This window comes from Balaenoptera ricei, chromosome X (assembly GCF_028023285.1).
Source record: "Balaenoptera ricei isolate mBalRic1 chromosome X, mBalRic1.hap2, whole genome shotgun sequence".
In the NCBI taxonomy this organism is placed as follows: domain Eukaryota; kingdom Metazoa; phylum Chordata; class Mammalia; order Artiodactyla; family Balaenopteridae; genus Balaenoptera; species Balaenoptera ricei.
In genome coordinates this window covers 129114328-129139418 of record NC_082660.1, presented here as the reverse complement: position 1 = coordinate 129139418, position 25091 = coordinate 129114328, and positions in this window count along the sequence as shown.

The following is a 25091-nucleotide window of genomic DNA, read 5'->3' as shown; positions in this document are numbered from 1 at the left end:
CACAATGACGCAAACACACACACCTGCATCTCTGTAACCACAGCAGAAAGTTCTGATAATTTCATGAGACCATGTGGAAACTGAGGGTAGAAGGTCTTTGCTAACACTTTTCTGGTGTCCCCACACTGCACATAGAAACCTCCAGAGGCAATCTAGTTCATTCATTTGTAGTGGGGTCCCAAAATAGCCATACTAAATTCAGGTCTGCCAGGAAAATATAGCTTCGTCATTTCCCTGAAATTGTTCTGATCTCCTCTGTCCCTATCCCTTCCACAACCCTTTGATGAGGTCAAAGGGGAGGAGGAAATTAGAGATTAGATTGAAACGAATCCAATAAACTCATACCCATTCATAATTTGAACTGTCTCTTTAGGTAATTATGTCTCTCCCTTGATGGCTCAGGTTAATGGCCAGTCTTTCAGAGTTCAGCCTCTTTTCAAAGAGGGCATCCAGATGTTATAAAGAGAGGCTCCTCCCAGAGACTGACAGCATCTTTCTTCCAGGATGCTCAGGATAAGCATGCCACCAGATTTCCCACTTCCTCAACATCATATCCTCCTATGAATCTAGAGTAGCAACCTTCACGGACAAAAGTTCTTTGGTCTGGGTTTTTTGTCTTTCTGGGTATCTGTTTATCTCTCTGGCCAAATCTTGGCTTGAAAGCCTCTTGTCTTGCTGAGGACTCAAGGCAAAGTGAAATTTCGAGTGAGCACTGGCTTCTCAGTTCTAGCAGGTATTAGCCCTGCCCCGAAAGTCTAGCAACAATAAGGCAATGAAATCTAGAGACAGACCTCTTTCAAAAATATTTCCAAAAAATAAATTCTCTGTGTTATACTTTCATTCACTCATTCCCATGTACTGAGCCCCTGCTGCATGGCTTACCCTGTCCTAGATGCAGGCAATACATAAATACACAAGGCAGACAAGCCCCCTGCTCCGGAAAAGTGAACAGACAGTGAGGGAGAGAGACAAGCAAACAGAAGAATTCAACATAGTGCGAGCAGCCCCAGACAGGGATTGGCTCCAAGGACTTAATGCTCAGAGAAAGCTTGTAATAGAGGTATAGCATGTTTTATTTTGTTTTTTTAAAATTTTTGTTGGAGTGTAGTTGATTTACAATGTTGTGTTAGGTTCAGGTATATAGCAAAGTGAGTCAGTTATACATAAACATATATCCACTCTTTTTTTAGATTCTTTTCCCGTAAAGGTCATCACAGAGTATTGAGTAGAGTTCCCTGTGCTATACAGATGGTTCTTTTTAAAATTTTTTTTTTTAATTTTTAATAGATCTTTTTTTAAACATCTTTATTGGAGTATAATTGCTTTACAATGGTGTGTCAGTTTCTGCTTTATAACAAAGTGAATCAGTTATACATATACATATGTTCCCATATCTCTTCCCTCTTGCATCTCCCTCCCTCCCACCCTCCCTATCCCACCCCTCTAGGTGGTCACAAAGCACCGAGCTGATCTCCCTGTGCTATGCAGCTGCTTCCCACTAGCTAACTATTTTACATTTGGTGGTATATATATGTCCATGCCACTCTCTCACTTTGTCACAGCTTACCCTTCCCCCTCCCCATATCCTCAAGTCCATTCTCTAGTAGGTCTGTGTCTTTATTCCTGTCTTGCCACTTGGTTCTTCATGACCTTTTTTTTTTTTTCCCCTTAGATTCCATATATATGTGTTAGCATACTGTATTTGTTTTTCTCTTTCTGACTTACTTCACTCTGTAGGACAGACTCTAACTCCATCCACCTCACTACAAATAACTCAATTTCGTTTCTTTTTATGGCTGAGTAATATTCCATTGTATTTATGTGCCACATCTTCTTTATCCATTCATCCAATGATGGACACTTAGGTTGCTTCCATGTCCTGGCTATTGTAAATAGAGCTGCAATGAACATTTTGGTACATGACTCTTTTTGACCTATGGTTTTCTCAGGGTATATGCCCAGTAGTGGGATTGCTGGGTCCTATGGTAGTTCTATTTTTAGTGTTTTAAGGAACCTCCATACTGTTCTCCATAGTGGCTGTATCAATTTACATTCCCACCAACAGCGCAAGAGGGTCCCCTTTTCTCTACACCCTCTCCAGCATTTATTGTTTCTAGATTTTTTGATGATGGCCATTCTGACTGGTGTGAGATGATATCTCATTGTAGTTTTGATTTGCATTTCTCTAATGATTAATGATATTGAGCATTTGTTCATGTGTTTGTTGGCAATCTGTATATCTTCTTTGGAGAAATGTCTATTTAGGTCTTCTGCCCATTTTTGGATTGGGTTGTTTGTTTTTTTATTATTGAGCTGCATGAGCTGCTTGTAAATTTTGGAGATTAATCCTTTGTCAGTTGCTTCATTTGCAAATATTTTCTCCCATTCTGAGGGTTGTCTTTTCGTCTTGTTTATGGTTTCCTTTGCTGTGCAAAAGCTTTTAAGTTTCATTAGGTCCCATTTGTTTATTTGTGTTTTTATTTCCCTTTCTCTAGGAGCTGGGTCAAAAAGGATCTTGCTGTGATTTATGTCATAGAGTGTTCTGCCTATGTTTTCCTCTAAGAGTTTTATAGTGTCTGGCCTTACATTTAGGTCTTTAATCCATTTTGAGTGTATTTTTGTGTATGGTGTTAGGGAGTGTTCTAATTTCTTTCTTTTACATGTAGCTGTCCAGTTTTCCCAGCACCACTTATTGAAGAGGCTGTCTTTTCTCCACTGTATATGCTTGCCTCCTTTATCAAAGATAAGGTGCGTGGTTTTATCTCTGGGCTTTCTATCCTGTTCCATTGATCTATACTTCTGTTTTTGTGCCAGTACCATATACAGTTGGTTCTTATTAGTTATCTATTTTATATATAGTAGTGTGTACAGGTATAGCATGTTTGATCTGCACATGCCCTTAGAGGTCCTCTAGTCTGGCGGTTCTCAATGCTAGCACCCTATCAGAATCACTCATCACTCAGGAATTATAAAATCAGACACAGTCCCTAGACTCCACCCCAGATACTGAATCAAAATATCTGAGGACTGAACCCAATAGTTCATATTTTACAAAATTTCTCAGATGATCATGATGCCAGTTTACAGTCCTGTGTTTGGGAATCACTGATCTATTCCAGAGGTTTTCAAACCATTTTTTTAATCCAGAAACTGTTCAATAATAAAAAATAAAAAAAAAAAACTTTTCTATCACTCCTGGATACTCAAAAGTAATGAGTTCATATGTGGACCAAAATACGTACAAGAATGTTCATAGAAGCTTTATGCATAATAGCCACAAGCTCTAAACAACCCAGATGTCCATCAATAGTGGAGTGACTAAATAAACCATAATATATTCATACAACAACATACTGAAATACTACTCAGCAATGTAAAAGAATGAACTTCTTCTACTTCCAGGTAGGAATTGACTTGGATGAATCTCACAGATGTTATGTTGAGCAAAATAAATCAGACACAAATGAGTGTATGCTGTTGATTCCATTTATAATCAGTTTAAGAGTAGGCCTAAGAAAGCCATGGTAATCCAAGTGCGAATAGCGACAACCTTGGGGGCGGGGGCAGCGGCATCGGAGCTTGTCTGGGAATAGGCACAAGGGAAACTTGGAGGTGATCAAAATGTTCTGTATCTTGATTTGGGTAGTAGTCCAAGGGGTAAGTTCATTTTGTAAGAATTCGCTGAGCTGTGCACTTAAGATTTGGGGCCTTGACTTTATACAGCTTACACCACAATAAAAGTTTAGAACTCAAGAAGCCATAGTCACCTCCCGAGGAAGCATGAGCAGGCACAGCAGAAAAAGCTGACAGGCTCTGCCTGAAGCTGAGGTGCAGGTTGGCCTGGTCTGGGCCTCCTATAGCAGCATCCACAGTACATGGGGGGAACATTACAGATCCAATTTGTCTTCTTCACTATGCAGATGAAGGAATTGACCTCCAAGAAGGGAGAGTGCCTCAGAGTAAGGGGATGGCAGAGCCAGGAGTGAAAATGAATCCACCAGAAGTAACTACATTAAAAACCCATTAGACAGAAAATGAAAAAAGCACTGTTATAGTCACTGTGACCTAAAACAAGGCAAATAGAAGCAAAGAAGGCCAGGTCACAATGTTTCCTTCTGAGCATCTATTCATTCCCTGGATCACCTTCAGCCTCCTCGATTCCATTTGCACTGTATAAAAGCCTCATTCAGTCAATCTCTACTAATTGCGGCATCATGATAATTTAGATAGATGTTTATCTGGAGTTACCTATTACTCAGCAAACTTTTTCTTCAAAGATTGGGCAAAGGAGCAGTACACAACTAGAGGCAGTATGTCTACAATACTTTAAAAAAATAAAGCAGGTTTCAAGTAACACTAAGCACATTAGAAATGTTCAACAAACCATTGTCATCCTCAAGGCTGAGCTCAAGTGCCACCTATTTCCTGTGACCCACTGACCCACCAGACGTAACTGACAGCTCCCTCGACTGTATTCCTCAGTCACTGGATCTTACCTCTACTGAAACATTGTCCTCATGATTATCTACTTATATGTTTAAGTCTTGACTTCCTCTGCTTGGTTGTGAGCTCTTGGAAACCCTTGGTCTGGTCAGTGAACAGTGTGTAGTCAGGTGTGATGAAAGCAAAGGGCATGTCTGGGGGTCAGGGGGTCTGGACATGAGCTCAGGATAAGAGTTGAGGCTTGACTCTAAACCCATGTCTAGAATCCCAGCTTTTATAAAAGCAAGGTGACACAGCAGAGTATCAGCAAATAACAAGTAGCTCCTTGTGGTTAGACTATAAGCCAAAGGTGGAGCGGGGGAGGAGGGAGGAGTAGATAGCATCAGGGGAGACAAGGACCAGAACAAACAGAACGTTGTAAGTCACGTTACGACTTTATCAAGTAGCAAATTGGCATCCAGTGAAGGCTTTTGAGGCAGTAAAATGATCTGATTTCTGTTTAAAAGCTTACCTCTGCTGATGTGAATTGAGAAGGAGAAACGATGGATACAGGTAGGCCAGTAGGGGTCGCTAAGGGTCTTAATTACAGTGCAGGGAGTGGTGATGGGGAGCAGGAAGGTGGGTTCCATTGATATTTAGGAGGTGGAACCTCTAAGACTATGTTTCTGGCTTGAACAACATGGATGATACTAACCTTTTCAGTTGACTGACAACGCCTTACATTACACACGTACAAGCAAAGTATTTGTTAAATTAAAAATTTTAAATGATGAACCTGGTGACTGGCATTTGTCTTTGTTACTGGTTTGCTGTTTAGTTTCAACCGCATCTGCCCGAGGTCAGAGTCTTTCTCTTACCCAGACCCCCGTGCCCAGAAGGTCGGATCCTGATCTTCACATCCCCCAAATAAGATCACGTGCCAGTCTCTCAGTATTGCCCCCTCTCGATGCCGTTCAGTTGGGATCTAGCCCCCCTATGCTCCATGCTGGATATAAAAAGATGCCCTCAAAAAGCTCCCAGGTTGTTGGGGACACGTAGATCTATAAGCCAACAAGGCATGGAGAAAGGGAAATTAGTTCTTATTTATCCATCCTTCCAACCATTTGCCTGTTCATCCATCAATTCTACAAATGTTGATATACTTGCCATGTCAATCAGCTAATTGCTGTTTTGTGTGTTGGGGCTGGAAGTGCAAAGAATAATACAGCTCAGGTCCAGGAGGTCTCAGTCTCCAGGTCCCAGTGACTCCATCCCTGACTTCTTCCACTTCCCACATGTCCACTACTAAGTTCTCAACAAGCCTTGTGACCAAGACTTTCTAAGACACATATTATACATCTAAGATCCTCTATTTCTGAGATCACAACTCAGGGTAATAGAAGATGAGAGACTGCAGAAAACTTAAAGGAAACCTGACATCAGAACAAGTTCATAGAAATAACAGTCTCACAAACTATTCATTATACATGAACATGCTCCGGGATTCTTATATCATCTAGAAGAGCTGGGTCACCCGGGAAGCATTTCTGCCTCCAAGTTTTCTGCTATAGACACGTCTGAGCAATTTGTGTGCCTCTCCAGTGGCCAAGAGATACTGCTTGCCTCAGACACTCTAAGGGCTCTGACCTTCCTTTGGAGTCCACAGTCTCCTCTGCAGGTTTGCAGCATTTCCAAAAATTGAGAGAGACTCTCCAAAACCAGATTGAATTTCAGGAACTGTGGACAGTGTTGATTGGTACAGGTTTTTTTTTTTTAATTTATGATATTTCTTTATTTTTGGCTGCGTTGGGTCTTCATTGCTGCGTGCGGGCTTTCTCTAGTAGCGGCGAGCGGGGGCTACTCTTCGTTGCGGTGCATGGGCTTCTCATTGCAGTGGCTTCTCTTGTTGCATTGCACGGGCTCTAGGCGCGGGCTTCAGTAGTTGTGGCTCGCAGGCTCTAGGGCGCAGGTTCAGTAGTTGTGGCGCACGGGCTTAGTTGCTCCACGGCATGTGGAATCTTCCCGGACGAGAGCTCGAACCCGTGTTCCCTGCATTGGCAGGTAGATTCTTAACCACTGCGCCACGAGGGAAGCCCTGGTAGGTTTTTGTATCCAGAACAGGGTCCCTGCCAGCCCCATCGATTTGGTTCATGTCACTAAACTATTAGGCTACAACAAATTGTCCTGGCTCTACCCTCAACCCCAGGAATTTGGTTCTATTTTTATCTTAAAATTAAACCTGACTTAGAGGTCTCAGTGGAGGATTAGGAAACGCTAGAAAAATATCATGATCTATAAACAGACAAGAGGCATCTTCCTGGACCATTACATTCCCTACTTCTAGCATATTCCGTGGGGCTTCCTAAGCACCCTTAACTAAGAGTTGGCTCTTAGACCATGGTAGGTGCTCAAAAAACACACAAAAAATGTCATCTTCTGATAAGGTAAATTCTTGTTTCACTCATTTAGCATGAATGAAAAGTCAGCACACATACTGAATTGATTTGTAAAGCTTATATGAGGAACATATGACCAGACGCCAGGGTGGGAGTCAGCCTAGACAAGCCAATAATAATCTTAGATACCGTGAATCTAGTGTTTCCCACGTGCCAGGCATATTTTCTTATTTAATCCTCACAATAACCTTGGGACACTGGTACTGTTATTATTATTATCCCTATGTTATGCATGAGGAATCTGAGGCCCATTGAGCTAAGGTGGCTTGCCCAAGGTCACATTGCAGGTAAGTGGCCAAGCTACAATTTGAAACTAGGTCTGTTTGACTCCAGAGCCTCTTAACCACTATGATTTACGGTCTTTTAACAAGAAAGGTTGCTTTTTATATTTTCAAAACCAAAATCAATCAAATTCAAGAATCCAATGAGCGGGCTTCCCTGGTGGTGAAGTGGTTAAGAATCCGCCTGCCAACACAGGGGAGACAGGTTCTAGCCCTGGTCAGGGAAGATCCCACATGCCGTGGAGCAACTAAGCCCCTGTGCCACAACTACTGAGCCCACATGCCACAACTACTGAAGCCCGTGCGCCTAGAGCCCAGGCTCCGTAACAAGAGAAGGCACCACAGAAGAGTAGCCCCTGCTCTCCACAACTAGAGAAAGCCTGCGTGCAGCAACGAAGACCCAACGCAGCCAAAAATAATTAAAAAAAAATAAAAAGAATCCAATCAGCAAAAACCAGTTCAAAGATGGCCACGGTACGTGATGGGGAGCCAGAATATTACCAGACGATGAGTTGGCAGATGTTCTGTGATTGAAACAATGATGTACAGATGAAGCAGACACTGAGAATGGGAAAAAGCCAGTTTGTGGCAGATGCAGTCCCCTGACTTCTTACCTGGCTCTGCCATTCCCACTTCCTCTTTGTTGGGCCTGCTTGTCCTTGGACCTGAAAGTTTAGTCCCATTCAGCTTCTGGGCCGGTCTTTAAGACTGAGGAAAGATAATGCACCTGCCCCGCTACCCACCCCCTTCCAAGGAGACTTTGGTCTCATTCCCAGTGTTGACTCGTGGGCCCCTGAGTTACTGTTTGCACGTGCATGAAGCACTGATCCTCCCACCCAGTGGGCCGCAAGACTGGGTTTCTCCCCTGCTCCCCGGCGCTCTGCTCTCTGCCATGTGAGGCTACAATGAGAAGATGACCGTCTCGCACAACTGTTACCCCAAGGGCTGCTGCTGCACCCCTAACACTTGCCCAGTGGTGGCGAGCAGAGGGTGGGCTGGCTCTCCTGCCAGGCCTCTGTTCTATAACCAAGCTAAGTTCCTGGGCGGGGTCCACAGATAGACATCCTAAATGTTCAGATGTTTGAGTCCTCAGTTTCCCTCTGCTGCATTCCTCCTGCCCGAAGAAACCCAAGCTACCTCCTCTTGAACACTCTAGTGCCAACCTCGGAGACTGGACTTCATACCTGCGGCATCCGTTCACAACTAATATTGATACCAGGTCATTTTCCCAGCCTCTGCCCCATTGTAAAGGATGAGTCTCCTATTGGGTCCCAAATCCCTTCCTCTTTCACACATGCCTAGTGTCTCACTCTTTAGTTATGATAAGATCAAAGAATTAAACTGTCCAGCAGTAGAGGAAATACGAGTATTAAAGGATTTTAGTGCTGGAAAGGAATTCAGAGATTATCTTCTTCAAGCTAGACATTATTACCGATGGCCGAGCTGAGGCTCAGGCAGATGTGCCTGGCAAAAATGCCTAAGAAGTGGCCGTCCTACAGTACCTGGATTGTGCAGACTGGTCGCCTTCCCCAAGCAGAATGGGTTTACATCTCAGAATTGGAACACTTACTATCTTGGTTTTACATCAGTTATTTCAATAATCAGGCCTAACAAGTCAATGCTTGGGAGGACCACATGGATCAGAGAAATAGAAAGGGCCAAGCCAAAGTGGGCTGCCTTGTGTAAATTTTTCTCTCCCAAACAGAAGAGTTCCAAAAACTCAGGTTGTCAAAACAGATTAAGCAAAATGCAATGTACAGTTAATACAAGGGCTACTCAAAGTGATGGGCAAATAACCTTGAAGCACACTTTGTCATTAGGAAAGCAAGACAATCTTGGTCATGGGACAGGGCCTATGTTGTTTAGAAAAGCAAATAGGAGATGGATGATGACAAGTGAAAAGATATAGATTTATTATCCCTGCGAGATAAATACTGGGGACACAATGATCAGTGTTCTGTGGTCCAGGTTAACTATTGTAAAGAAAGCAGGCTCTATACATATATAAATTCATGCCTATGCTTGAATCTTGGCTTGGGAAAGGGAGTTAAATTCTCTGAGCCCCATTTTTCTCATCTTTGAAGCAGGGATAATAGTAGTGGTGGTGGTGGTGGTGGTGGTGGTGGTGGTGGTAGTGATGCAGGATAGGTTAGCAAGATTAAATAACAGATGCATGTGCCTAACACAATGTCTAATACTCATTAGGGGCTCACTTCATGTTAGAACTCTACACCTAAATGACAGCAATTAGTATGTGGGCAAAGCTATACCAAATATCTCAAGATTCCCTTTCAGGCCAAGACAGAACAATGTCTCACAGTACTAGAAAGGAAACAGACCCTTTAGGTCAATAATTACATCAAAGATGGTTACACGTACACTCTCCACTTGGAACCTTCCTCCTGGTAGTATCCCCGTAACAATGGCAAACAGAATTTTGGCCTTTTCACACTACTCTTATAGTGACAATATAGTGGAAAGATTGAGAGTTAGAGGATCGCAAGCTTAAGTCTCACTGTCGCCACTTACTAATTATAAGTAAAGTAAAAAATAACCTCAAATAAGTATCTAATATACTTATCTAATATACTTAACCTAACGCATTGGCTACTGGAACATAGCATTTGTAAGCGTGCCCTAGTAAGCAGTGTGGATGGGTAAGGGCATGATGGTAACCACTTCCACAGGCTACATGGATTAAGACTGGATCAACACTGAACACTCAGGGCTGTTTCTGATAGAAGATAGAATGGATCATGGGGAGGCAAACAATACACATTCACCAGAGCGCTCCACCTTGAAAAGGTGGAGATGTGAGTGAATAAGTTCCCTGCCCCGAAGATGTCAGGTCCTAATCCTTGAGACCTGTGAATATGGTAACTTACATGGCAAAGGGGATTTTGCAGAAGTGATTAATTAAGGATCCTGAGACTGAGAGGTTAGCCTGGATTATCCAGGTGGACCTAACATAATCACAAATGTTCTTCAAAGGGGAAGAGAGAGGAAGAAGATGGCAGAGTGATGCAGTATGGGGACTCGACTCTCTTTTGCTTGTTTTAAAATGGAGGAAGGGGCCATGAGCCAAGGAATGCAGGCAGCCTCTAGCAGCTAGAAAAGGCCAGGGACTGCATTCTCCACTAGAGCCTCCAGGACTGCGGCCCTGCCGATACTTTGACTTTAGCCCAATGAGACTACTGATCTCCAGAACTGTAAGATAATAAATTTGTATTATTTAAGTTTGTGGTAATGTGTTACAGCAGCAATAGGAAACCAACAGACCATCTCACTACTTACTGATACTATGGTGAAGAAACTACTAGTTATTATGAAGCCAAGGCAGCTTAAAGTTTAGGTGCACATTCTCAGCGTGAGAGCAGCATGGAGGAGTCCCAGCCCTTAGAGTTCAGAGCTGAAGCGGGGTAACGGGACAAAACCTTCAGCTCATCCAGACCCCATATAAACAATTTGGTTCTTCAGTCGCTTTGAAATTTCTCATAGGTTCCAACGTAACTCTGCTCTCATCAAGCCAATAGGACATATGTATAACTGATTCACTTTGTTATAAAGCAGAAACTAACACACCATTGTAAAGCAATTATACTCCAATAAAGATGTTAAAAAAAAAAAAGAAAAAAAAAGCCAATAGGACACTTTGTAGGGTTTGCAATGTCAAGCCTTTTGGGGCAGGAGCTCTCAGTTGACCTACAGCAAACTGAAAAGGCAGATTTCTGTGCCCCAGGGGGGTACTTTGACAAGACAAGCTCAAAGACCAGAAAGTTCTGCATGTCAGCATCACTCATGAGGAGGGTTCTGCTAAACACTGCACATTTCCATCCCAGTTATAGACACAGGAAATTACGGAAGCTGAGAAAACGCCTCATTTAGAATACAATGTGAAAAGGGAAAACAATCCAAATAGAAAATGTGCCAAAAAGGAAAAGATAGAAAGTGAATTGAAACAAACAAAAGCAAAATTTAACAAGCCAATTTAAGATCCAACAAATATTTGTTCATACCACTGTGAGAATTTGAAGTCGATGGCATTAAAAAAGCCCTACACTTTGAAGGAGCTCAGGCTTCCAAAATAATTAAGGTTTACATTGACATAAATCCTAGTTCCCCAGCAGATCTTTCAATTACCTAAAAAAGTTCTTTATCATGGAGAGAAAAACTCACTGTGAGGAGGACGAGAACGGGGCTGCACGGCCCGCTGTGCAGGAAGTGTGCTGGGGAAACGGGGCCAGAGCAGAGTTCTCTGACTCTGCCAGCTGAACAAGTGGCAGAAATGACAAGCTTGATTTCCACAGGGAAAGCAGGAACTGACTTCTCCTTCTAGAAGCCCTCCCTGTCGGCAGTAGGTGAGCCACAGCCGACAGCACATCCGGCAGTGCTTTCTGGTGATGTGGGAAAAGATGGGTTTTGAGCCAGTGGGCAGAAGAGAGAACACAGCTCCTACTAGGGAATCCAGGAGACTCACCGTGTGCACGGTTGTCGGTCTTCCAGGTCAGCTCCCCACTTTTCGCCTCAGAGGAGAGCCTCACATGGGCCACGCCAAAGCCTGAAAGCTCCAGGCTCAGGGGACTTGAGATGTGTTTGAGACAGAAAAGGTCAAGAGCACGGAACAGCTATACCAGCTACAGCTGGAGAAATTTCACTGTCCCAGAAAAAGAAAAGCAACATTCCTCTTTACCTAGCCATGGGGTGACTCTAATACCTTGGTTTTAGACTTAAACCGAAGGTGATCTAGCCCTTCACTACTCAGTCAGTCCCTAGACCCGCAGTGGTGTCATCACCCGGGAGGCTGATGGAAACGCTGAATCTCAGATCCCGCCGCCCCAGACCTGCTGAATCACAATTTGCATTTTAACAAGATCCTCAGGTGATTCACATGCACGTTAAACCCCGAGAAGAAATGAAACAGTCCTCAATTGGTGTAGATGGGGAAACTGAGGCCCAGAGTGGGGAAAGGGAACTGCTCAAGGCCATTAGTACAGGTTTTTAAAAAATTTTTATTGGAGTATAGTTGATTTACAATGTTGTGTTAGTTTCAAGTGTACAGCAAAGTGAATCATTGTACATATACATATGTCCACTCTTTTTTTTTAGATTCTTTTCCCATATAGGTCATTACAGAGTATTGAATAGAGTTCCCTGTGCTATACAGCAGGTTCTTATTATCTATTTTATATTTTATTTTTTTATCCTTTTTTTATTGGAGTATAGTTGCTTTACAATATTGTGTTAGTTTCTACTGTACGGCAAAGTGAATCAGCTATACGTATACATATATCCCCTCTTTTTGGATTTCCCTCTCATTTAGGTCACCATAGAGCATTAAGAGTTCCCTGTGCTATACAGTAGGTTCTCATTAGTTATCTATTTTATACATAGTATCAATAGTGTATATAGGTCAATCCCAATCTATCTCTTTTATATATATTAGTATGGGACAGTTTTAAATAGAGCCAGAATTAGCACTCAGGTCCCAGGTTTTTAGCTTTCTAAAACACAACCTTTTTATTCTCGTTTTGTTTCCAATCTTTTTTTTAACAGCCTTTGATCATTTTAAAAGGGAATTATTCGAAAAGATATTACACATTACCTTACCTCAGCAAATGAAAACTCTGAAGCAAATGGAACTTCTCGTAACGATTCAGCGTCCCCATCCCTGTCTGATTGTGTGCTGTTTATAAAGTTCTTCTTTCTCCTTGTGACTACCAGTCACGGTACAAAGGTAACAACTGTAGTGATGAGGAGCCTGAGCTTTGCAGTCCTACAGACTGAGGTTCAAATCTGAAATCTGGTATTCCTAGGCTGTGCTATCTTGGTTAAGTCACTTAACCTCTCTGTGCCAAACTTTGTTTACCTGAGAAATGGGGCTAACAATATTCCGTAGGGTTGTTGTAAGGAGATGGAGAAATAACACATGTACAGCCCTTAGCACAGGACTTCACGTGCAATGCAAAGTCAGCAAACTTTAGCTCTCGGGACGTAACTAAAAATGATCAGCAGCCCTGTGCAGGCTTACAGGGAGCAGCCCACCTCGGGACGGTCATTATCCTTAAGGCTCGTCAGGTGTAGAGGCTTTTTCTTTTTCCTTTGAACCACTCAGCTTTGCTCTGGATAAATGAGGTCAGCAGGTTGTGACCTTCGTAGTCTCTGCAGGGGGAACCCCAATAGCAATGAAACAAGAGGGCTGCATTGGGATCTTGGCTCTACCTCCCAAGCACTTGAGGAAGTCAGAGCTTTTGTTTTCTTGCCTACAAAGTAACATCTGCTCAGTCTGCCTCGGAGGGTGCAGGGCTGAAAACAAAATTGCATATATGAAGGTGCATGTTTATTTCAGCACTAGAATTTTAGAATGCTGGAAATGAGAAGGCTCCTCAGGAACCATCTAGTTCAACCTACTCATTTTACAAATGAGGAAACTGAGCCCAAGAGAATGAGTGTAATATAGTTAGCCAAGATCACAAGCCTCAGAGCCAGGGATGAATAATAGTAAAAGTGATCATAAATAATAGATACAACCTGAGTGCCTTCTGTACACTAGGGGGTCCTATAAACCTAATCTCAAATCCTCACAATTTTCTTAGATAGGTACTATTATTGTTCCCATTTAGCAAGTGCAGAAATTGAGGCACAGAGAAATTCAATAACTAACTCAAGATAACACTGCTCGGAAGTACAAGAGCCGGGATTTCAATCCAGGCCTGCCCACCCCAGAGCCTGTGGTCTTTGGTGGGGGCCACTCCCTGCCCACACGTTGCACAGTGCTCTGGAGACTAACAGTGCAGAAATGGGGAAGCCGGAGCCAGTGGAACTCCATTCTGCAAAGCTGTACTAATTATTCTTTGGGATTTCATCTGGGACTCCATTTTCAAGTGGCTGAGTTTCCTGAAAACTGATTTCATCCACTCAGGTTGAAGATGGGAGCTTTGTTTCTTAGCTGCTTGTGCCAGGACTTGGTCAAGCCTTAAAGCAGTCAGCTCCTAGACATACTGCTTGAATTACAAGTATCCCTTCCGAAGGCACGCAAGTACCAGAAACTCCATGGTTGTGATTAACTTCTTTGACTATAATTCCCTAGTTCCAGTCCCCAGTCTTCCCCATAGGAGCTACAAAATCACAGGAGTCAGCTTCCTGCAATAATGCAGAGTATCAATAAGAAGCCTAGAATGGGAGCCAAGAGAGTTGGTGCTACTGCTACCAGGGACCTTGAAAAAATCACTTTCCCTCTCTGGGCCTCAATTGCCTGACATCGTGACCTCCCATTCCCAACCCTGGGGGGGTGAAGGGCCCTTTATCGGGCTACGATTGATTGGGAGGCTTCACTCCACCATAGCACTTAGCACTCCATGTTGTCAATGTCATTTCTTTTTCATTCTGTCTGTTACCCTGTAGATTTCCTTAAGTCCTGGACCATATTATATTCATTTCTGCATCCCCCAGGCCTAGCACGGTGCTCAGAGTGTAACTGGTACTAGATAATAAGCTGTAAGCTCCCTTATGCTTCTCACAGTTTCCGATGGTATTTTACCCTGGATAATATAGAACGAGAAAAACGGATTTTCTCCATAGCAGAACTGAATTTGTTGTGGCTATTTCTGTATACAAAAATTACCCAGCACTTCATAGGGGAAACCATAAAATAAAGAGAAGCAGCCAGGTTAACAGGGTATCTTAGGTCTCAAGATGGAACCAGTTTGAGATTTAAGACAGAGCTGGGATCAACCGGTCATGATCAAAAACACTGACCCTTCCTCATGGCAATAATTTCTCACTTTATACCTTTTTATGCTAAAATAGGGGTGGAAGACAGGGCGTAACATGATGATGCTTTCTGGAAGCTCCTGGTAAAGTTCATCGTTCTTATTTCTAGTGATTCCTGAGCTGTGCAGAATTTCAAGGGAGCCGGTTTATAGTGCAAATTATTAGGATTTGGCCAAATTCCCTGCTCCTTGGAGCTAATCATTCTACATGTTACTCTTTCATTCAGCCAGCCACACAGACATATTGAAAATCCTGCTTTTGGGTTCATCACTGGGCTCGGGTACATGGAATCCAGAGATGAACAAGATTCACACTCTTGGTGGTTTCACAGTCTGTGGGAGACAGTGATTTTGACATAGAAATAGAAAAATTTCGAATACTAGCATAGTAACTGTTTATAATGGAATAAAAACTGCGGCGGGAGATGAGACGAGGTAGTGACTATCCCTGCCTGTGGGAGTTGAAAAGGAGAAAGGAGGAAGAAGGATCAGCAGATCCAAAGCCTAAGAGAAGAGAGACCATTTGAATTAGCCCAGGTGTGTGGTGCAGAGGGATGGGTGGTGGGAGCATTTCTGGCAGAAGGGACCACCCATACATGGAATGATGAGAAGGAAGCGTGGGTACAAGGAAGATGGGAGGAGAAGGTAGAACTCAGAGAAGTGGAAGAAGTAGGAAAAGAGGTCAGAAAGTCCTGGGGAAGGCATGAGAGCCTTGATGAGGTTGGTGGAAGTGATGGGAGAAAGCAAAGGGGAAAGAATAGTTTCTTTAAATCTAGAGATGATTGAGAAGTTCTGAGGTATCTGGGTTAGCTAGAGAGACAACATAGAAAAAACGTTGAGGGGCTTCCCTGGTGGTGCAGTGGTTGAGAATCTGCCTGCTAATGCAGGGGACACGGGTTCGAGCCCTGGTCTGGGAAGATCCCACATGCCGCGGAGCAACTGGGCCCGTGAGCCATAACTACTGAGCCTGCACGTCTGGAGCCTGTGCTCCACAACAAGAGAGGCCGCGATAGTGAGAGGCCCGCACACCGCGATGAAGAGTGGCCCCCGCTTGCCGCAACTAGAGAAAGCCCTCGCACAGAAACAAAGACCCAACACAGCCATAAATAAATAAATAAATAAATAAATTTATTAAAAAAAAAACGTTGAGTTTCATCAGTTAACTAGTTCAATGAACGCCAAGTGAATCCCAACAGCAAAGTGGCCACTGTGTAGGGCAAAAGAACGAGTGGTCCCCTGAGCCAGGAAGAAAACAAAACAGGGATGAGTCTATTTGCAGTTCATATCCAAGAAAGAAACTATAAAATTCCTGACCCTCTGACATAGAATGATCCAACCCTGATTGTTTCTTCCTATGATAGCAAACCATGGTCCTAGAGGAAATACCCAGATAAACATCTGGATCGACTCTCTTGAAGCCAAGTGTATTTGTTTTATATTGCTGTCTAACAAATCACCACCACTGAGTGGCTGTAAAAACACTTTTATTATCTCACAATTTCTATAGATCAGAAGTCTGACAGGCACAGCTTAGCTGGTCTCACCCTGTACTTCAGGTCTCACCAGGCTACGATGCAGGTGACAGCCAGAGCTGTGGTCTCATAAGAGGCTCAACTGGGCAAAGGTATCCCTCCCAGCTCCCTCAGCTTGGCAGCAGAGTTTATCTCCTTGTTATTGCAGGATTAAGGTCCTCACTTTTTTGCTGCCTATTGGCTGGGGGAATCCTCAGATCCTGCAGTTTCTTGCCCCATGGCCTTCTCCATAGGTCCTTTCACAACATGGCAGCTGGTTTCTTCAAAGCTAGCAGGGGAGAGAGAGTTTCTCTGACCTTAGGGAGGGCCTAGTCCCTCTTTTAAGGGCTTTTACCTGATTAATTCAGGATAATCTCCATTTTGATTGACTTGGAATCAGCTGATTAGGGACCTTAATTATATCTGCAAAATCCCCTCACCTTACCATCCTCTATTGGCTAGAAGTAAGTCACAGGTCTTGCCCACACTCAAGGAGCATGAACAGTAGGAGGCAGGGGGCATTGCGGGGCACTACTGGGTCAAGTTCACCACACCAAATTCTGCTCTTGGGTGTATTTGATAACTCCCAAATTAAACACATCATAGATTTGGACAAAACTGCCCACATATGAAAATAATAACCTTCTTTTGCTTCTGCACTCTATTATTTCACTGGGTCTCCATTCCTCACACCATACCCTTGGCTTTACACTCCCATCCACCAATGACAATTCTAGAGAAGTAGCCTAAGACTTTTGTCTAACAAGAAAAAGGATATAGTGTGCCTAGCATAGGGCTTAATACATTCTAAGTACTGAGTAAATATTCCTTGGATAGATGGATGAATGAATGAATGAATAAATGAATGGATAAAGGGAGGGAGGTGTTCTGAATTCAGGCAAACCTAAATTCCAGTCTTGTTCTGCTCCTTACACATTGTGTAACCTTAGCACAATGACTAAACCTCTGAGCCTTCATTTCCATACCTATACATTTCCATGCCTATAAACTGGGAATAGGAATACCTCCCTCACAAGAAGCCACATAATAGAGTAGCTACGAGCATGAATTATAGAGGCAAACTCCTCGATTGTATCCCCAGCTCCCACACTCACTCAAAGCTCCTGGAGTAACAGTAGAACCTGCCTCATAGGCTTGGTGCAAAAATGACATGAGAAACTACTTATAAAGGTTTTAGAGCAGGGCCTGGCAGTTAGTATGCATAAAATGTTACTGTTAGTACCATTACTGAAACCTACTAATGACTATTAGTACCACGACAGGCTGTTGTTGTAGTTATTCAATAAATGCTATTTACCTTTCCCAGTCCAGGTGGCGTTAGCTTCTTTCCCCCTATACTAAGTGGGTAAAGACCTCTCTCTCTCTCTCTGTCCTCCTTATCTTCCTCAAATGGGACACAGCAAATGATCAGGGGTTAGATGGGACACCCCAAATCAGTGGTTTTCAAATTTTTTCTTTTAAGCCATGGAACCTTTTATTCAGAGGAAAGTCTATGGGCGAGGCCAATGAAATTAACCCATAAAAGTGGCTGCTCTGTTTGAAGCTGCTTGGTGGGACAGACCCCTGGTGTCTAGCTTAACTCTCTCTCTCTCTCTCTCTCTCTCTCTCTCTCTGTCACACACACACACACACACACACACACACACACACACACACACACACACTGCCCCTCTGAGGATGAGGAAGCTCCAGGGTTCTGAGCAGCATGATTTGATAGCCTCTAAATTAGTGGCTCTTAAACCTGGCAGATTATCAGAATCAAATACAGGCAGCTGGGACATGGGACCAGCACCAACACTGTCGTTCAGTGGGTCTGGGTCAATGTAGTGACGTCTCCTCTGACCATCCATATCCAAAGTCAGAGCTAAGCTGCCAGTGCACCAGGGGAAGTGCTATAGCTACCACTGTAAAACAAAGATACCAAGACGAATGGAGATGCTGCCAATTTCTGTAAAAAAAGAAAAAAAAAAGAAAAAAAAAAGCTGCCAGTACTTGATGTCATGGACCCTGGTGACTTCCTCTCATCCTCCAAACTGCTGCCCAGCAACCATCGCCACTCTTTTCCTTCCTGGAAGAGTTCTCATTTTGTTCAAGTGGCCATTCCTCCCCTATGTAGTTCAGAAAATAGAAGACCCTCTCTTCATTCCCAGAAGAAAATCCTGATTGTTTTAAACCATCACCATGGCCCATTCTACTTGCTAGGTATTGGATTTGGACTGAGAATGTGAAACAATTCTGCCAGTGAGAAGCCTGCTGAGGAATTTCTGGGAAAGGTTCTTCTAGTAAGAGAAATACTGAGGAAGAGAGAGTCCCTGCTCCTCTGCTGGACTCGACCTGGATATGGCCTATAGAGGCAGCCATCTTATAACTGTGAGGTGAGCTTACCCAAGGCAAAGCCACTCCACTTAGAATGGCAGACTGAAGGATGGAAAGCATCTCTGCCCTCGAGGACATCATTGAACTCTCAAATAAGCAGGGGGCTTCCTTTCCTTGAGACTTCTTATTATGTAAAATAACCATTGTTTTTATCCTTTAGGCCAGTGTTTCTCAAAGTATCAGCATCGCCTTGTTAGACATGCAAATTCTTGGGCCCCAACCCAAACCACTGACTCCAAAAGTCTTGGGGCTGGAGGCCAGCCCTCTGGGTTTTTAACAAGCCTTCAGGTAATGCTGATGTCTGCTCAGGTCTGAGGATCATTGAGAACTAAGCCATTTTGAGGTGGGTTTTGTTTTTTTTTTTAATTTATAGCCAAGTATTTTAACTGATACTAAAATCTATATAAAGTTTCCAAGCCTGAGATTATTCCTTTAGTTTTTATGTGCTCATTGATGGTAGCCCCTCTGCCAAGGGCTGAGACCTGAGTTTGTAGGGTTGGTCCAGGGATAGTGCGAGCGGCAGCCCTCACAGTCCTCCTCTCCCATCCCTTCTCTTCTTCACACAGGCTCATGACTCTCACCCAAATCGTTAATGTTTTGTTCTTTCTTCCTCTCTCCCTTCTTCATGGTAGGTACCCTCATCCTCAGTGCCTACCTGCACATACACTTCTTCTAGACCTGTCCAGGCCTCCAGAAATACCTCAACATGAAAGCCTTAGCTACACACAAGTTGTCTTTTAAGCCTCACAACAACCTTGGGGATAAGTGTTATCACCATATTTTCCATATGGGGAAAAACACAAGGCTCTGAAAATGTGAGGGACTTTTCAAGGTCACCAAGCCAGCAGGGTATGGAGCCTGGGTCTTGACTCCAATGACTACTCTGTCACAAATAGTGATACCACAACCGGTGATGGTCGTTTGAATCACATTTTCGTCATTTGTCTTGGAGAGACGTAGACCAGACCAAAGTAACTCAGAGGAGTCTAGGACCTTACTGCAAGCCAATTGCCTAGGGTGTTATTCAGAAACACCCCCAGTGTTAGTCCTGCTTTTAGACAAATTTACTGCTATTACAGACTCCTCTTGGGGAGGTCTAGAACTATCAATAAATAAAGGCGGTGTAAAGATAAACCAGGAGGCTAAGAGCACAAACCACTTGGAGGTTCTGGAAATTCAATTTGATATGTTTAAAGACTATGAGATGTAGGGGGAGAGATAAATTAAGAGTTTGGGATTAGCAGATACAAACTACTATATATAACATAGATAAACAACAAGGGCCTACTGTACAGCACAGGGAACTATATTCAATATCCTGTAATAAACCATAATGGAAAAGAATATGAAAAACAATATAGACATATATATGTATAACTGAATCACTTTGCTGTACACCAGAGACTAACACAACATTGTAAATCAACTATATGTCAATAGAAAACAAATTGTTTAAAAGACTATGAGATGTAGATACCGCTGAGGCCACAAAAAAGTGTTATGCACAATATCCACTTCAACTGTGATTGGGACCTACAGGAGGTAGCCATGCATTGAATAACTTACTCTCAACATCTTGGGGAGAAATTCTAAATACAGCCCTAACTTTCTTTGAAAAAAATAAAAGACATTTGAGACTCAGCTAAAGGAAGATGTCCTGTGACAGCTACCTTCCCTCTCTTTCTCCATGCCCGCAGGCACCATTTTCCATTTAACAGAGAGGAAGTGATGGTGAAAAACTTGGAGTCAAAAGACTTAAAGTGGGGACTTCCCTGGTGGCGCAGTGGTTAAGAATCCGCCTGCCAATACAGGGGACATGGGTTCAATCCCTGGTCCGGGAAGATGCCACATGCCGCAGAGCAACTAAGCCCATGCACCACAACCACTGAGCCTGTGCTCTAGAGCCCACAAGCCACAACTACTGAGCCCACAAGCCACAACTACTGAGCCCACGTGCCACAACTACTGAGCCCATGTGCCACAACTACTGAAGTCCGCACGCCCTAGAGCCCGCTCTCCGCAACAAGAGAAGCTACCGCGATGAGAAGCCTGTGCACAGCAACGAAGATCCAAGGCAGCCAGAAATAAATAAACAACAAAAAAAGAAAACTGTTATTCAATTTTAAAAAAAAAATCTTAAGGTGAATTTCGAGCTATGCCACTTACTAGTCCTTAGTGGGACATAGTGCAACTCAACCTCTGAGCCTCAGATTTCTTAGCTGTAGAATGGGGATTACAATCCCACTACCATCATCATGGAACTTTTATGGGGGAGGGAAGTACTAAATGAGATAATACACATACAAATACCTAATCAGTGGTAATATAGTGGGTTGGCATTAAATATTAATAAAAATAAGTTTCCATATATTGGGTGTTTACTCCTTGCCAAGCATGTTGCTCAGGCTTTAGGTGTATGATTTCTTTGGATCCTCACAACAATCCTATTATAACCATTCTATTATCTTCTCCATGTTACACATGAAGAAGCAGAGTAAGGTTAAATAGTAGCTTCCCCAAGTTTAAATAACTAGCACCTGGCTGACCTAGGATTCAATACCAAGACTGCCTGACTGCTAAGACAAATATGTGAGCACTATTATTATGCCCATTTTACAGATGAGAAAAACCAAAAGCTTAAAGAGGGTATGTAACCTGCCAAACTAGTAGATGTCAAAGCTGGGATATAAACCCAGCTGTGATTCTAATGCTCAGGCTCTTAGTCACACATGGTCCCACTGCCTCCAGCAGATCCTTGGTGAAGGAATTAGCACAGCACGAAGTGAAGGGCAGGGCCACAGAGTCCCTTTGTGAACACCTGGGTTTCAAGTACTGATAGATATCTGTTTTCCTTGCTCCTGTTTCGACAAACTTGGCACCTTTCTCAGCAACACCTGGGGTTTCGTTGTATCACAGTCTTGTTGAGATATTTTGTTTGAAGACAGAAGAAACAAAAAGAGTGTGGTGGTGTTTATTTAAAGTACAGGATACAAGTGGCTAAGGAAGCAGCAATCACATTAGTTCTTGGAGTCTCTGATTCAGCCTAGCTAAAGAAAAAATCAGATTGCTGAGTTTTTCAGATTGAAACATTCCTTTCAAGTACATAAATGCAATATATCTGCTGCCATGAAAGTTCCAGACTGTGGATGTTAGGAGTATCCTGCTTTCTTTAATATGTGTTATACTCGGGAAGCATCTCTTACACTAACCCAGTAAGCATTCGTTCCCATGTCGTGCATCTTGTAAGCCTTCCTGGCATTGAGATGTTTGAAGACATTTAATGAACATAAAACAATATTTGTCAGTACTAATTCATTAGCTGGTGTACAGAGCTAGAAAATTCTCCTCCCTTCTGCTGCACTCTCAAATACTATTACCCTGGGTACGGGACCACAATAGAGCCCTTTCTTCTTGCTCATCTACCAAGCTCTCAATAGTCACTCGTTTACAAGTCTCTCCCAGTTATTTTCTTGTCTTCTCTTTTGCATGTTTTCCCCTCTGGCCTCCTAGGGAGGCCTTTTCTCTTTAACTAGTGGGTAAGATGGCCTCCCCGTGGCCCCTCCCACAGCACAGTGCCACCCCATGGGCTGGCTGATTCACACCTACGTCCAGCTGTGGTACCCGGGAAACTGAAACTGAAAACCTTTCCATTAGAGTACTGCCTCTGACCATCAGTGGCAGAAGCTTGTTCAATTCTGGATCGGGTCACCCATGGTCCTGCAGCAAAACAGACCCATAGGGAACACTGGCACATTACCAGAATAGAGCAACAAACACAGAGATCCAAATCCGAGGAGAAGCAGAGACAACCAGAGAGAAAATGAAGACAGGAACACCTCAAGAGGGGGGCATACAGACAAACCAAAGTGAAGCACATAGTGGTCAGGGTCAGGGTCAGGATGAGCGGGGACCAGGCTCCCGGGGGAGTGCTTAAAAATGCACATTCCAGAACCAGACACCACTGAATTCAAAGTCCTATTTTTCTATTTACTCTGAGACTTTGGGCAAGTCACTTCCCTTAGTTTCTACATTCAAAAAGTAGAGATTAGTCCTGCTTCCCAGAGTTAATGCTGGGGAATAAAGGCAATGAAAGGGATACAAAAGTCCTGGCACATAGTATGTGCTCAAAAATTGTTTGTTGAAACAAAAAAACAAACAACCCAATCCAAAAAATGGGCAGAAGACCTAAAGAGACATTTCTCTAAAGAAGATATACAGGCGACCAAAAAGCACATGAAAAGATGCTCAACATCGCAAATTAGAGAAATGCAAATCAAAGCTACAATGAGGTAGGATCTCACACCAGTCAGAATGGCATCAAAAAGTCTACAAACAATAAATGCTGGAGAGGATGTGGAGAAAAGGGAACCCTCCTACACTATTGGTGGGAATGTAATTGGTACAATCACTATGGAGGTTCCTTAAAAAGCTAAAAATAGAACTACCATATGATCCAGCAATCCCACTCCTGGGCATATATCTGGAGAAAACTATAATTCAAAAAGATGCATGCACCCCCATGTTCATAGCAGCACTAATTACAATAGCCAAGACATGGAAACAACATCTATTTGTCCATTGATAGAGGAATGGATAAAGAAGATGTGGTATGGGAATTCCCTGGCAGTCCAGTGGTTAGGACTACTTGCTTTCATTGCCAGGGCCCAAGTTCGATTCCTGGTCAGGGAACTAAGATCCCACAAGCCACGTCGCACAGCCAAAAAAGATGGACACACACACACACACACACACACACACACACACACAATGGAATACTACTCAGCCATAAAAAAGAATGAAATACTGCCATTTGCAACAATATAGATGGACCTAGAGATTATCATACTAAGCGAAGTAAGTCAGAAAGAGAAAGACAAATATCATATGATATTACTTATATGTGGAATCTAAAATATGACACAAATGAACTTATCTACGAAACAGAAACAGACTCACGGACATAGAGAAGAGACTTGTGGTTGCAAAGGGGGAGGGGGTTGGGGGAGGGGTGGAGTGGGAGGTTGGTTAGGAAACGCAAGCTACTATACATAGATTGGATAAACAACAAGGCCCTACTGTATATAGCACAGGGAACTATATTCAATATCCTATGATAAACCAAAATGGAAAAGTATATTATAAAAAAGAATGTATATATATATATATATATATATATATATATATTTGTATAACTGAATCACTTTGCTGTATAGCTGAAATTAACACAACATTGTAAATCAACTATACTTCAATAAAAAAAATTGGTCGTTTACATTTCTTTCCTTTCTGCAAGAGGCAGAATTAGGGCAGGGCAAAAGAGAAAGAACAAACGCAGGCTCATGAGGGCCAGAGGGTGTCAACCACCAGGCATGGCTTTGCAGGAAGTTGCCCTCTCTGGGCTCAGCTCACTCACCGACCTGGCAATCCCAGGACTTCCGCTTCACAGTATTACTTTTCAGAGTCCATTCACATCGATTTTTGAATTTTTAACACAGCAACTAATATTTACAAATTCTTATTTCTACTGCCCTTGAGGGTACTGGAAACAACTCTCTCTGAAGCAAGGAAAGCTTCACCATTGAGGTTTTTTATATTGAAATGTATGTAACAAATATTTTAACTATTTTCCTCAAGAGAACCTTTATTAATTCACATGTGATGGAGACCAAGATGGGGGAGGAGTAGGAAAATAGAGATAGCAGAGAGAGTTAAAAAGAATCGTGGATTTGAGCATTGATTTAGCTTGAGGAGATCACCAAAATAAACCAAATGAAATACAAAAACAAGAAGTGAAGACTTTTGGGATGGTCCTTGCATTTGCTGGAGGGTAAAGCATACTTAGACCCTTTTCAACATCTCTTTCAAATTTCCATATACTTTCATGTAATACCCAAATGATATGTAATGTTTTACAACAACTGTCTCATTAAATCTAAATTAAGTGCTTAAGATACTTAAAATGTGATCAATTTTGTGCTGTATCATGTTTCTTTCATAGCTTAAAAATCATGCAAAATGTGTTTATGGTGCATTTCTGCCCCAGTAAATCTGACAAAAAAAGGTTCTTATTTATGATATCCCACGCCTGAGCCTGACGACTACATTTGTGGCAAGGGAAGTCTCAAGAGGCAAACTCATGACTCAGAAGACAGATGAGTCATCCAACATATTTAAAAGGGAATTTAAATTAGACCAACCCACCCATTAACGTGGTTAGGATTAGTTGACAGGACATAATTCATTCTACAAATGAAA